Below are 10371 nucleotides of genomic sequence, written 5' to 3'. Positions count from 1 at the left end.
GGGGACACCCCTAGTAGCCCGAGCCGCAGGCCAGGCCCATTGCTTCGAGGTCAGCCCGATACCTAGAATAGGTAGATAGACAGGGGTAACGGCGAAGCCCTGCGTGGCCTGACCCGCACCCCCCGCCGGACAACGCAATAAAGGTCATTTCTCTCTCTCTCACTTGTCGTGTGCTGAAACTACGAAACGCGCCGCAGTGAGCGAAGTGCGCTTTCCCATATCGCGGTCGCGGTGCGTAAGACGGTACAAGCATGCCGAGAGTTAGGCGGGCTACAGAACTATAGCAGACGACATGAATCCCTGCCTCCAATTACTTCCGCGCCTGCATCACGTAGCTCCGATGTGCTGTCGCGGCTTCTGCGCAAGGGGTACGTGGAGCCCGGTCACGCTGCGCCGTGTTCGCACCAAGAATGGACGACCCTGTACATACCGGAGATATACAGTTCGCCTTGCATACATCTAAGAACCAATGCGTTGGCACGAATGGAAAAGTCCCATCCATAACGCGTAATGGTTACTCAAAAGAGATTGTCCGTGGTACCTTTATGCATCATCATCATCAACGACAACAACAGCCTCCCACTGACTTCAAACAGCTCGTGTCCTTCGCCGCTGGGCTCCAGTGCTCGCCACGGTATTTGCATATTTCGTACCTCGATCGCGTTCTTGGGCTTCCATTTCTTCTAGCCCTTCCAGCCCTGATTTTTTTAGTTCAATCAAAACGGTGTTTTCTGTGTGATTTCCTCAATTTTAGGGTCCCATTAGCTCACAAAAAAAGAGCTGGAAGTGCAAAACAACACATTGATTAGTTTCGCAAATAATTACGACATCTGGCAAATAAAACAATTATGTTCAGCAGGGACATTACTTTTGCATATTTTCCTAAACCTTATGAGTTCATGAAGCTACCAACAAAAAATGAACTTTGTAGTACACGTATTTATAGATTTCCTAGCTTGGTAATAAAACTCGGACCGCGATTGTTTTCACCCTCAATGTCGTACTTCGTCTTCACTGGAGCTTCGTCTTCTTTGTAGCGTCCAGCTACAATAAAAGGAAACAACAGTGATATCTATTGCAATAGGCATCATTGACGAACAATTCCTCAGCAAACTAGCAGTTTTCGTTTCGTTCTCCATGCGCTAGAGGAGCTTTTACGTGATGGCGTCAGGTGACACCACCAGGGCTGAAAGGGCTAGGACCCATCTTTTGGAATTTACTCAGTTACCCTAATGGTCACCCGGTTGTCGGTTCGTCTCACTGCATGGAGAGCCCAAGTCCATTGCGTTTTCTTTACTTCAATTAGGATAACATCTACTCGAGTTTGCTCCCTGATCCATGCATCTCGTTTCCGGTCCCTAAGTGTTACTCCTAGCATTATGCATTTCATGACCCATTCAGCCCATATGAAATTGCTATCCAGTTCTTTAGTAAGGCGCTAAGTTTCAGCTCCGTATGTTATCACCGGCAGTTCGCGCTTTTAGTATATTTTTTCTTTTGAGTGAGAGAGGTAGCTTACTTTTCACTATTTGACAGTGCTTGCCAAGTGCTCCTTAGCCCATACCTCTTCTACTTTGGATTTTTTTCTGGTGGTTGGGGCCAGCATTAACCATATCTTAGGTAATGATATTCTTGCACTTCTAGCTTTTCTTCTCCTAAGCCAAAGAGGGTGCTTACGGCATGCTTATGCCTTATTAATTTAGATTCATTCGTATTTATTTTTAGTCCTACGGCCATGCTTTCTGATTGCAATGCCTCGCGAATTTTTAGAAGGTGTTCTGCAGTCTCACTCAGCAATAGTATGTCGTCTGCAAACTTGAAATGACTCAAGTAATCTTCGTTTATCCTTGAATGTGGCCGGTATTTTCTGATTTCTAGGAATCCCTGGGTAGTAAAATTGTAGGCAGCAGTGCGTGCCCCCTCATTCCCTTGTAGTATAATAAGGCGTGATGTCCAGATGAGGTAGATGATCGCTACTTTTTGTATGTGTCGCAGTGTATATTAGGTGTGATGCATCATTCTTGATAGAGGTGACATGCTTACTGAGAAGCATGGTGGAATCTGTCATAGCTATGCTTGTATTTGTTGTTCGTAAAGTTGTGGAAGTGGTAGTGGTGAGTGTGGTGGGCATCAAGAGTTTCTTATGAGTCATTAATGACAGACGTCCCAGGGTGTGTGCCTTGTGCTTGTATCTGCTTGTCATCATCATCATCATCAGCCTGTCTACGCCCACTGCAGGGCAAAGGCTTCTCCCATTATTCTCCAATTACCTCGGTCCTGTGCCAACTGTGACCAATTTATCCCCGCAAACTTCTTGATCTCATCTGCCCATCTAACTTTCTGCCGCCCCCTACAGCGCTTGCCTTCTCTAGCGATCCACTCTGTTACCCTTAATGACCAGCGGTTATCTTGCCTTCGCATTACATGCCCTGCCCACGTCCATTTCTTCTTCTTAATTTCTACTAATATGTCTTTAACACCAGTTTGCTCCCTGAATCACTCCGCTCTCTTCTTGTCCCTTAATGTTACACCTATCATTTTCCGCTCCATTGCCCGCTGAGTCGTTCTCAATTTAAGTTGAACCCTCTTAGTGAGCCTCCAAGTTTCTGCCCCGTAGGTGAGTACCGGTAAGATGCAGCTGTCATACACTTTTTTCTTCAACGACAATGGTAGGCTGCTATTCATTATCTGAGAATGTCTGCCGTATGCACCCCACCCCATTATGATCCTTCTAATTATCTCTGCCTCATGATTGGGATCTGGGGTCACAACTTGGCCTAAGTATATATATTCGCTTACCACTTCCACTGCCTCGCCATCTATCTCAAACTCCTGTGCTGTCCCGAGGTTATTGATCAGTACTTTAGTTTTCTGCATATTAATTTTCAGGCCCACGGTTCTACTCTGTTCGCCCAGTGCGGAAAGCATGCTTTGCAATTCGTCCCCCGAGTTACTTAGCAAGGCAACGTCATCAGCGAATTTGAGGTTACTGAGGTATTCTCCATTAACCCTTACTCCCACCTGTTCCCAATCCAACGTTCTGAATACTTCTTGTAAGCATGCTGTGAATAACATTGGAGAGATTGTGTCTCCTTGTCTGACACCCTTCCTTATAGGTATTTTACTGCTCTCCCTATGGAGGATGATGGTAGCTGTAGACCCATTAGAGGTATCCTCTAGTATTCTTACATGATGCTCATAATGCTCTTCTACCCCCTGGTTCCGTAATGCCTGAATGACTGCTAGGGTTTCGACCGAGTCAAATGCTTTCTCATAATCTATGAAGGCTATATATAGGGGTTGAGTATACTCAGCGCCCTTCTCTATCACCTGACTGATCGTGTGAATATGGTCCATTGTTGAATAACCTTTACGGAACCCTGCTTGTTCTTTAGGCTGACTGAAATCTAAGGTTGCAGAGATTCGGTTAGCGATTACCTTGGTAAATACCTTGTAGACGACTGACAGTAAGCTGATCGGCCTGTAATTTTTCAAGTCCTTCATGTCGCCTTTCTTATGAATTAGGATGATGTTCGCGTTCTTCCAAGATTCCGGTACCATTGCGGTCATTAGGCATTGCGTATACAGGTTTGCCAGTTTTTCAAGTACAATTTCTCCGCCATCCTTCAAGAGGTCTACTGTTATCTGATCCTCACCAGGTGCTTTGCCCCCTTTCATTTCTTTCAAAGCCTTCCTTACTTCTTCGGTATCTACTCTGCTTGTATGTACTATCAAATATGCATCAAAACAGTGAACTTAATGAAGGTGGCTACACAGGTTTGTTGGGACTTCATCGTGAAAATTTTGGTTAAATGTCAACCATGACTCAAGGAATCGACCAGATTTAGGGGAAATCCCCAAGGTGGAGAAAGTTTCTATGCAGCAAATTTTGACATCAACCAGAATGCAGCGAAATGGCTACAAAAGAAAGCTATACAGCTTTTGACTAGATTTAGGGGAAATCCAAAAGGTGGAGTAAGTTTCTATGAAGGAAAGTTTGACATCCACCAGAATGCAGCCAAACGGCTGCAAAGGAAAGAGTAGATACCGGAAAGAGCTTCATCAACGAAGCTTCATTTTCCTCTGAGAGTGATTACAAAGTAAACAAAAGCCTCATGTGACACTGGTTTTACGCCATGTGTAAAAATCAATTACAGCTGCTGCACACCTCACACTAATCTTTCAGTAGTCTACACTGCATTTGTCTAAAATCTTTATCGCATAGGCCTCAAAGATATCTCGTTCCTGTTTTGTGCCTTACAATTTCCGCACCCTCGTCATATCAATATCTGGCATGCAGCCGCCTGGAGCGCATTGAGTCTTGAAGTCGAGCACCAAATCGGTTTCTGTTCCAGTCGTCAACAATGCGGCATGCTCCCACCACTGTTTGTTAGGGAAGTGCCTAGTCTGCCCTATGTACCATCAAGACACATTAAAATACGAACAACAAAGCACGTGACTGTCAGTACATGCCGTGAATCATTGTGATGGGCTGTGCAGCCACAGTAGGAGCAAGTTACAAGAATTTGTGTCCAACGTTTCTATGGAAATAACATTTGAGAATGTTAATTTGACCCAATGGCGCATTTGGTGCGGGGTCCCGCTAGGTTATGACACTTGGTCGCTGTGTGGAATAAAGCGAAACACGACGAAGGCTGATAACAGACGCACAAACGGGCACAAATATGGTGGGGGGTGAAATAAATATTTTCACAGACCTAACGGTTCTCTGTCAACACCCACGGGAAAGTTCGTCTAACTGGGAGTACACAATACCTTAGATGAATTGCACGAAGCTTATCATCACTCCCAAATCACCCGCCCTAACCACCTACCAGACGAGACACCCTTGAACTCCTCGGACATCCAGTACTGCCCCAAGAACAGCTACAACGTGTGCCCCTTGACATCCGTCAACACATTTGCGCAGCTCCCATATCGCGATATACGCATCAATACTCTCGTCAGGAAAGCAAACCTCTGGAGACCAATGAAACTAAGATTGATAATATAAAACGTTTCATTTCTGAGCGCCAAAAGCCCTCTGCAAGAATATGCAGCAGGACAATGACCTCCTGAATATAATGTTCCGGAGATTATGACAGCACGCAGTGATTACAAGACACGGGGTTCAATGAACCAAAGTGACGCCCACGAATCACCGTTGTAGGTCGCAATAGTCTTGTCTTGGTATTTCTTAGTGAACGACAGTGTGGTGTGCGACTTGAGTGTCGGGCAAACGATCGTTCGCGGCTCGCCACGATAGCAGCGTCGTTTGAAATTGAAGGCATACGCGCACTCGCACGTAGGCGACAAAACGCCCACCAGCTTCAATACGGCACTCTAATAAAACGCAGCGCAGACGTTTGTCAGGAGCGCACTCATCGCTCACACAAATCGAGGCGGCAGGACTGATGCAGAACACCCGTGCTCACCGTCGTAATGTACTACGCGCCAATCAGGCGGCCGCACACACGCAGCGTTTCAGTCACACGCTGCCCACCACTGTAAGTGTTCTCCAGAAGCTCTTCAGTAGCGCCCTCACCAAAATTGCAAGCCAAACACCTTTGCACCTCTGCAACGGCAGAAACAAATCACGACGAGAAGAGTACATCGAGGCATCAGCGAGGTAACAACACAACAGCTTCCATTTTTCTGAAACCGTGACGTCACATCCGGCAAAAATAAAAGGACGCTTACTTCGTTTTTTATGTGTACTTGGTGCATGTGCAGTAAGGCTTGTTCACCGTTCCTGAACGTCAGGTCGAGAAAGCCAAGAGCTGGCCAACGTGACATCATCTGTTTCTTGCCCCAAACTGCCGGCGTCCGGGCTCCCGTGACAAAGCCGACGCGCTGGCTGTGGTTGGCGCACGCTGCTGCGGCGTGTGTACACATCATGGTTTTGGGACTGACGTCTGCTGCACGGGCGCGTGGGGACGGTGAAGACCTCGACAGGTCTGGGCGCATCCGTGCGCTCGCTCACCCGCGCGTCCTGAGCGGCAGAGGTAGGGAAGGGATGGTGGCATCACGTGATACCTCCTATCATGGCAGCCGCTCGGCGTTCTTTCCGTCGAAACTGAAACTGACACGAATAAACGACGCCGTAAATGAAGATTTACGCTGCGCTCGACCCTCTAATGTGTAATTCTATGATTAGTGGGCTGTTAGGCACGCATAGCAGCGAAAAAAACGTAACACGAAAATTTTGTGTAAGTACTCCTTTAAAGGCACATGAGGTGAGCTATAAGTCTTCTCGAGGCACAGTTATTCTCCGAGAACGGACTGGCATTATCAAAGTTGGCCGCAAGAAAAACATCATGGATTCGGCGTCTGCATTGTCACTAAGATGTGGTCATCCTATTCGCCGCATAGGTCATCTTAATCTTATGCCTATATGCCTTTGGAGATCTTGGGACTTTTGCAGAGAGTTCTCGGAGTGCATGAGCAGTTTGCCGATGCCCTGGTGTCATTTAGGTTGGAGTCTCTGTTGAAATACTTGAAGTGGTCAGGTCTACTCGGAATTTCAAATTATTGGCAGAAGTCAGTGTCTCTCTTGAAAGGCATAAAGGGGGTCAGGACTGATGAAGAGGTTTAAGTTACTGGCACATGCAAGTTGCATGTCAAGCGAACACGGAAATCGTGCCTTGCTTTACGAATTTTCGTCATTGGCACAAAGCGCAGGTTGTCTTTGAATCTACGCTGTAATGTAGTTAATGGCCCCGCATTGTAACGTCCTTATTATTCAAGTGCAGCTCATGAGAATTTTTTTCACGGCACTGCTACTTCTGATGGATGCAAAAGTAACAGTGCTTATTTACGCAAACGGCTTTGGGCTTCATTGATCAATTTTAGTACTATTTCTGCGCTCACACCCATGCCATAGAAGAATTGAAAATGTGCGTACTTGGCTTGAACCAGTTTTCTACTTTGAACAAAGTTGTATTTATTGCTTGGCAGAAGCAGGGATTTGGTCAAAATTACACTGAGAGCAACACAGGAGGATTTTTATTGCACGAAACTATGAATTTTACCTCGGGCAAATGTTGAGGCTCTAAAAAATGTTTTCTAGTTTTCTTTGTAAGACTGGTCACACCTCTATGTTTCAAAGCCGGCTTATTCTTAAGGATGTCTGACTTGTTCCCGCTGGAATTAATGACGTCTATATAATTAGTCTCCTTGTTAAATTTTAAACTGCGCAACATGTTCCCATCTATCTGGTTTGTAAAATTATATAAGGTTCACGCTGGTTTTTATGGGGTTTTTTTATGATATATTTTAAGCAACTACAAATTGTTTGGGAAAGTAACATGCCTTAGGTCAAAGGCATTTTGAGGACGCTCATAACGTCTGTTTCGGCTACAATTTGCTTTATGTTACACTTACGTCTGGTTTCGGAAAACTGTACTCTCTTAAATGGTCATGTTTTATATGGGGTACACTGCCACATGCGACCTCTTGGGTCGAGATGTTTTATAGTTAATTTTGAATCTAGCGTTGTTTTCCTAAACGCTTCCACTACACTCTTGTAGGTTTGTGGTAATACAAGTGTTTACAGCTTCTTTTCAGGTTTCTTTTTTTGAAAATTTTACAGCAAACTGCATTTTCAAAAACAGTTATGCGTAAACATGATATGGCAAGCATAATGGGTACTTCTGCCTTTGAGTTAGCTTATTTTATCTGGTAAGGCAGCATATTTTCTTCTCACTGCAGTATAATATCTGCGTCAGTGCCGCGGCAGATGCACAAGTATATTTGTTTGTGACACAGTTACCACAAAATCCGTCTTTATTACCCATGTTTTTGAGTAAAAAGGTAAGTATGTGAACATGCCATTTAGAGCCTAGTGTTATCGTTATGGTATTTACTCCTTTTACGTTGGTCATTTTTTCTACAATTTAAAATAGAGAGCTATTTATATCAGAAATGTAGGCATACTACCACTCAGTAAAGTTCTATAGTATATCGAAAAGCAGTGTATGAGCCTTAATAGTTGGTTTCGTGTGTATTAGAATGTGAGTACTTCTTTCTTTTACATGCAGCTAAAACGCAGAACAGGATTTTGCGGGTAAAGCCAAATACTCTGTGTGCCGCTCTAGGTGCCTCAGACCAACTCTTATATTTAACTGCATTCCGATAGGCAACTGTTAGGAACTGTCGGGGACCCCACTTCTGCGGTGGTTTCTGCTTTCCAATTGTTGGTATCACTGCGGGTCATATGTCAAGGCTGTGTTAAAACAGTGCTTGCGGTTTCCGTCTGATACCAATGCATCCACTATCCTGGCATATGTCCTTCGTTTATACCGACAGGAAAGCAGAAATATTTGAACAGTGGAGTCTCATAGACAGCCTTTCAATGTCTATAGGAACACCGTTTTATATAAACAGCTGGTCTGAAGGTACCTGAAACGGCGCACCGGATAAATTCCTAATCATTTTACGTGAATCAAGGTTCCAGTAGCTCAAACTACCCTTTATTTGGAACAGTGATCCGTATACTTTTATCTGGAGCGGTGATCTACATAATTTAGTTTGAAAAATATGTGGTGCACTCTTCCAATTAATTTTTGGGGTATGTGAAACACGCTTCCAAATGTATCACGAACTTTTTTGCAAAAACGTTCCAGTTAATAAATGGATCTTATGTGGAGCCGGATTAATAGTGGCGACGCTTTTGTCGACTGCAAAGTTGGTAAAACCACCGGCAAGTGTTTTTGGTGGTATTTTTCAGCGCGTAGCCAACTTTTTAAGAGTAACAGCGGGCTCTGGTAGAACAGTTACAATCGATGACTGTTGCTTGAAGACACAACTGCGTCTCGGAGAAAGACCTTAACGACAGATATCTATTTGTTGACAAAATGAAACGACCTTCTGAGCTTTTCACAAAGCCGGTAAATCCCATGATGAGTACAAGGAAGTGAAATAATTTTGTACAAATTTACTTAGATATATTGCTCTGTAGAAGCAAACGAGTAGAAGCAAACGAGTGTCCCGGTGTGTTCTTTTAGTACACGTGTTTGCCCACGGAGGTGAAACATCCAGTCTCGCGGCGTTGGAAAACGAGTGTCCCCACGTTTTAGTACCGTGACTACATGAAAAGACAACGATGACAGGAGACGCCGACAGCCCGAGCCCCTGAGGGGCTTCGCCCCTAAAAAACAGCTCGTGGAGACAGGGCTGACGCCATTGGTTAGCTGCGGTGTCACTTCGTTGGGGTCTGTGGTGGCTCAGCCGATGTGGTGAGGTCCAGGTGGCGATGGCTGGACCACGTTTTGCGTTTCTCGGGTGCTTGGCACCAGCTCTCGCATTCTTCGCGTCAGCGGCGTGTGGCAAACACCTGGATGCGGGCTTCTGAAACGAGAAAAGTCATTGCAGAACATCAACTAGAAAAACAAAAAAAGCCATATATAACACACAAAAAAAAGAAATTTTTACACTCTAAAAAGCCTATATTTGTCCTTATATTCAAACTAGGCGCTGAAAGCCCATATAGTCAAAAGATACACTTATAGGCACAATAAACTGTAGCTTAAAATGATTCCCTTCCTTTGGGACACGCTTATATGTTAACGGGCTTCGTACGGACTATAAGGAAAAAGAGAAATTTTGCCTCAACTTACGGGGTGTAGTGATAAATGTTCGCACAGTAATCCTGAAAACTAAGTTATTGAGCATAGCCCTGACATTGTTAGTGCAAATTTGACGCTGAGAAGGGTAGTCGCAAAAACATCGAACACAAAAAGCTCCAGTCAAGTTAGTTTTTGACGAGAAGAATTTTCATTCACAAATCTCATGACGTTCCACTTACCACCTACAGCTGATTGCTTCACATATACGTTGCCAATGCGACGACATATTTATACTTATAAAACAAATGTTACAAATTTTCAGAACTTCCACTTTCGAACTGGAAATCATAGCCAAGTATTAGATACGCCTCTGGGATGTTCTGGCCGCCTGGAATCTTCAGACAGACATCTGAAGCAATAATAGCAACAAATTGATTTTTACGCAGCCGGTCTTGTAGGGTTCATAACGTATGCATTTTTATCCGGTAAGAAGCCCAGAATGATACCAGATATTGCGGAAGCATTAAACATATTTTTCTACAAGATAGCTGTTTTTGTTATTAAGCATCGGCGAACAAGGCGCGTAGCAATCGTTTTGAAATTCTGTAGACGAGGCGCAATACTCACAGTGTGGCACCATGATAAGTTTCTTACATGGAAATACAGCGCGTGAGACGGCAATCCAAGGGCATGTGTATCATAGAAATGTTCTCGGTAAAATGACAAATCGTTATATTGTCTTCGTGCAAGCTATCCTGGCTGCCTGAATTTTCCAACACTCTTCCAGCCACGATGCTTTAGCTTC

The sequence above is a fragment of the Haemaphysalis longicornis genome, unplaced genomic scaffold (genome assembly GCF_048455015.1).
Source record: "Haemaphysalis longicornis isolate Haplotype H1 unplaced genomic scaffold, Haemaphysalis longicornis Haplotype H1 scaffold_112, whole genome shotgun sequence".
Taxonomy (NCBI): Eukaryota; Metazoa; Arthropoda; class Arachnida; order Ixodida; family Ixodidae; genus Haemaphysalis; species Haemaphysalis longicornis.
This window is presented reverse-complemented; position numbering follows the sequence as displayed.